Genomic DNA, 5,538 nt, shown 5'->3' on the forward strand with positions numbered 1-5,538 from the left:
TGAGTGCCAAAAAAACCTTTCCCGTTTCTAGTTCAGTTTGGACGTACCAACTTGCTTATGTTTACGAAACTACAGAAAACGATTGTTTCAAGATCTTTTGAGGCTAGCCTGTTTTTGTTGTTGTTGTTGTTTTTAGACTTGGCACTTTTGGACATCTGTACAACTTATGGTTTTGAAACAATTGGTAGAATTCACACATATAAAAAAAAACAACCCTATCATGGTTAACATTATTTTTTAAATTCCTTTATAAGTCTTGTTTTAGGAAAGTTACTTCAAAGAACTTGGGTAAACTCAAATGTCTCAAATATGAGCCAATTAAACTGCCAAAGCTTAAGCTAATTCATTAAACCATAAGCTGCACCACTACTGCAATTATTATTGGTGGGGAAAAAATGAAAGCTTCTTAATAATCCACTTGAGGGGTTCAGAATTGTTTGTTTAGACTGAAATATTTGTGCTTTTGAAGATAATGCGGCGATGCTGGACTAACCCTAGAATAACTTCTTTGTTTGCAGAAAATCCTCTGCAGACGCTGGAATGAAGGAGGATGACTCAGCTTTCTTCTGCACAGAAAAACAGTCAGTTTGTCAAGAGCTGTTAATAAATTAAGCCGTAACTGTCAAGCTGCGCACCTTCGTTAAACACAGCACTTGTCTAATTTTGAAAAGCATGTTAATCCTGTTGCTGCTGTTATGTGTTGGTTGTTTTGGAAAAGTGAAAAAAAAAAGAAAAAACATGTCAAAGGAACAGGGACTAAAAGTAGATTTATAGGATTTGGAAACAACTTGATGGTAAGCCATTGTTGGCTCAACCATTTATTACTTTTTTCACACTTGGACACCCTGATTTTTGATTTCCAAATGAAAACATTTTCTGAAAACTGCATTTTGTATTCACTCTTCTGATTTTTTTTTTTTTTTTCCCCAGGGTTAAAACTTTTAGTAAGTGGACGTTCATATAACTTTACGAAAAGTACTTAAAAAAACTACAAATGTGCAGATAAAGCAGTTCAGAGCTCTGCTGAGGAGAAAGTGGACTGATGCATAATGTTAGAGGTTATTTTTTCCAGTATGTGCATAGAGACACAATGTTAAAGGTTAATGTGGAGGTTCTCTGTATATTGCAATGCAGCTTGTGTGTGTGTGGAGTCCTTCCAGTGGCGCACATAAACAACAGCAATTATCCTGAATTTTAGTCCACAGAGTCCAATTTGCATAAAGTCAATGTGTTATGTTTCAATGTTGCCATAATGATAATAACGCCGGTAAGATTTGCCGTTTCAGTGCTTATGTTATTCAGGAAAACGGATGTAAACGGCCTGCGAGAGAGCAAATGTTTGCAGAAACGAAAATCCCTGCAATAATTAGCGCTGCCCTGCAACCTTAAGCATCCCCAGAGGTTTCCATTGTTTTGTTTTTTTTTTGGTTTTTTTTATTTCTTATTTTTGCAAAGTCATTGCTTTAAAAAGCACCAGCTAAGCACAGAGCAAAAGAACACGCCCGTATTCAATTTCATCCACAAACTGCTTGCACTTGCTCGCGCGACGTTCTGATTAACGGCAGCAGAAATCACCGAACATGATGAAGATGAAGGCTGAGCCGAGTTGAGACGTCGCCTCCGCTGTTGGGCCGAAAGAGGCTCTTACTCTGTCGCCCACTGATTGACTGGAGAGCGGCGCGGCTGAGAGAAAACTTGACATCATGACCGAGAGCGGCACACAGATTGATAAGTCTTGCGTTCTTTACGCGGCGTGCTCACCGAACCCTCAACTGAACTGATTTTTTTTTTGCTACTTTGAATTTTTCATAGCATTCATTTAATAAAATTCAAGAGCAAAGACCAATGAAACTATACGACTGGAAAGTCTTCTATTTAACTTCCCAGTATTTGTCAAGTGACAGTTTTTAGAAGGGGGCTAATGCATTTTTTCCCCCCATTGATCACTAAGAACGTGTAAGGCTTTGGTAAGAATATAAAAAAAAACGGTTTCATTTTTTTTAGTCAGAGTTATGAAATATAATGTGTCCAGCAGTCTAGTGAGTCTTGTCATCTTCAAGCACATAAGTATTTATTAGAAGAACTGACACTGTTCAGACCTCCATTTTTTATTTATTTTTTTTAAATGGTGGGGAGTGAAATAAAAAGCCAACGCGCTCTGAGAGCAGAGTGCAGCGGCTGACAAACTGTTGAGTAATTTGATCGATTACGGCGTCGGCGCCACAGAACGAACGCTCACCGGATTTGGCAACGCTAATGCCTGTAAATATATCAATCTATCTCCAATATGAGTCGCACCATTTATACTGAAGGACTGCTTCAATTTATGGAGGTGCATTCTTCAAGTAGTTGATGCAGCTTACTTAAAGTGGATCCACTCAGTGCAAAGGTGAAAGGGGACAAAACTATCTGAGGACGTCTTAAAACGTGGTAGTTGCAGGTGTCTGCTTGCAGTGGTCGCACAACGAGTTGGTACTTGTGAGTACTCATAAGAAGTTAGTATCTTACCCATACTACGTAGCGGTTTGGAGAATGCTAGTTAGAATTTGATGCAAATCTTAAGCAAATAAGATTTTATTCTTGAGTTTTTACAAAAATAACAAACCTTTAAAAATTCAGGTTGAACTAAGAACCTTGGTTGGCCTCATGATGGCACAATTGCCTTGAATTCCTAGCAAGAAGACAAAATTCTATGACATGGTTTTATTGCAGATAGGCAGCAACTGTTTCTAGTGCTTCTGAATAAATTATATTGATTACAGCTATAATTATATAGATTTTGATACACAGACGACAGCAAATGCCTGACAAGTTGAGTAAACCTTAATAAATTCTTATTGAATACTATTTCATTGTTGTGCTCCTTATAAAGTAAGATAAGTTTAAAAAGCTGCTATTGGCTTATTCATCACACTGGCTTTCTTCACTAATCTGCTCCCGGCTGTGCGTAAGATACTGACTACTTATAAGTACTCCCAGTAAGTCCTATTCAAAATATATCTTCCCTTTAAGTCATTCAATAACAACAAAATAGCAAACTTTTTTTTTTTTGTTTTTATGTTCAGAGGAACAACAACATGAAGATGCAGGCATTTGTTTACTTGCGAGTTGCGATATTTCATTGGTTTTCTTTCCATATTCACTCAATCATTCATTTTTAGTTGTCATCAAAGACGAAAGCGCAGCACGTCTTTTAATATCCGATTTTACCACAGATGTGCACACATTTTATCCCCTTGCCAAGCGCAGAGGTGATAAACGGCAGTTTTACTCCGTTTCCAGGAGTGCTGGAGCACCGCAGGATTATGTAAGACTTACACCCGGTTGCACTGTTGCCACTTGAGCCTGGTGTTTTTTTTTTGTTTTTTTTTTTTTTGCTCAAGAAGGCACAGAGAGAGAAAAATCTAGCCGCCCCGCGTTGCCAGCAATCGCATTCGAACTCCGAGAGGGAAGAGGTCGAGCTGATGCATTACCGTAATGAGAATTCCTGCGTGCTCCAAATTTGGCCAATAATTCTGCAGCGGCCTGAAATACTGGGATCTCTCCAGAAGATGTCTTGCCAGAAATAAAAGAGCTGATACCTGTGTTTGGCTAAAAATGGCTGATCCGCCACATCTGTTGCGATAGGCTACGTTTCTGTGAAAATGAATCAAATAGACATTTATGGAAAATTGATTAATTTCTGAATCCAGCCGTTACTTCTTTTAGAGAGACATTTAATTATGTAACAGCAAGGGCAGGAAAAGGGGGAGGAGCAGTAGAAGGCTGTAAATTCAGTAAAAACATAAACATGTCAGCAGTTTATTACAGTGCTCATATGTAAATGGAAACTTAGGAAGCGTCCAATTATTCACTCAAACAAGTGCAAAGTGAAGATAGAGCCCCGGGGAGAAAACGAGGATTACTGGCTAATTCAGTCTAGTGCGAGTTAAATGGGTCGGAAGATGGCGGCTGTGTATGTGTGTGTGATTTTTTTTCTTTTCTTTTCTTTTTTTTTGTGGGGGTTTCAGCACATGTAGCTTTTAGATTCACAGTGCATCCATGAAGAAAAAAAAACAAACAAAAAAACTTCTTCTGTTTACAGAAAAGCTGGGGTCAGAGGTTCTAATAACTGAGTTTCTTGGGCAAAAAGAACAAAAGAAGCAAAAACTTCATCCATCTAAAAATGAAAAAGACGAAACAAAGACAACTTTCAGATAAACAAGGTCAACATTAACAATTATTTATCATAAAATTAATATAAAGCAAAACTTCTCTTACTTGATTGGGACTTCTACACTTTGTCAGCTAATCAAATTCCTGCTCTTGCCAGCTCACTTCCTACAAAGGCGTCGCCTTGAAGGCGGGCTTCCTCTTAGCCTGCAAAACAAAATGGCTGCCACAGTGGAGCCACTTACATGGTAATGTTCAACCAAACGTTTTAACACTTCTCTGGTATGGAATAAAATGTTTAAAGATCATTTTATGGCATCTATGCACTAATGTAGAGGAGTATTTATCACTGCTTTTGTAATGTGGAGCTTTCAAACAAAAAGTACCGAGTCTTTTTTCTGTGTATTATTTTCACACCTGCAAAAAAGATAAAATGATGAATACTCCACATAAATGTCTAAGTTTAAGCCCCATTTTTCTCCATGTTAACCAACTTGTTGTCCCGACAGCATCCAGTTCCAGGGAAGGAGGCGTTGCAGAAGTTTGATCAACCAATCAGAAGTGAAATTGAGGAAACTTGAAAGCTATGTTTTGTAAGCCAGTCAAAATTAATTTGATCCTATTTTTTTCTATTAGACTCTTGTGGCATATTGCCAAAATTAGCAACATGTGTTCTCTCGGGATATAACCTGTGACTTGGACTGTTTTTCTGAAAAATGTAGCCATTTAATTGAATATAATAGTTTCTCACTCAAGATATATAACACATTAAGAATCTCCAGTTAAAGTTTTGAATAATTATTGACAGTTTTAAATCTTAACACATTTCCAAGCTAGTAACCTTGACAAAGTCTTTTTATTTCTGGTGAACCATAAACATTTTATTTTATATAAACAAATGGCGCAAAAAAACAAAAAACAAACAAACAATCTTGATTTCTTAATATTTCAGCGACTCTGGGAAAACTCCTTCAGGCACGAATCGTTCTGACTGGAACTAAAAGTTCAGGGAGGACATCCTGGAGGGACCTGAACAGGAAAGGACATCGGGAGCAGTCGTTTTAGGTAAAGATCTTATTCAAGGTGTTTGAGAACTACATATTTATGAAAAAAAAAAAAAAACCTACAAAGCATTCTGTTTTTGGTTTTAATAGCTTGTTTCATTTCCAAAGTGATTAAGTGAATGAGCCCATATTTCTTTCAATTTGAAGAAGTACACCACCCCACCTGGTTTGGAGATATTTCCTAAAATTACAAGATATAAATGTGAAACAGCAGTGAGTCAAGCTTATGTATTATTTAAAGAGAGTTACCAAATATACAACTTTTGATATTTAGGGCACAACGTTTTCTGTGGTACGTTGTCAAAAAAGGTTCAGCAAATCC

The 5,538-nt window shown here is 37.3% G+C and overlaps 1 long non-coding RNA gene across 1 annotated transcript; it reads left to right on the forward strand.

Annotated features, from left to right (window-relative positions):
• The first annotated feature begins 516 nt into the window (after nucleotides 1-516).
• Nucleotides 517-5,212, forward strand: LOC106946490 (uncharacterized). Its single transcript, XR_001424781.1, has 3 exons — nucleotides 517-581; nucleotides 4,662-4,745; nucleotides 5,105-5,212. It is a non-coding gene; the product is annotated as an uncharacterized LOC106946490 (long non-coding RNA).
• Nucleotides 5,213-5,538: the final 326 nt, after the last annotated feature.

This window comes from Poecilia latipinna, unplaced genomic scaffold (genome assembly GCF_001443285.1).
Source record: "Poecilia latipinna isolate Pla-1442-1.1 unplaced genomic scaffold, P_latipinna-1.0 Scaffold194, whole genome shotgun sequence".
Lineage (NCBI taxonomy): Eukaryota > Metazoa > Chordata > Actinopteri > Cyprinodontiformes > Poeciliidae > Poecilia > Poecilia latipinna.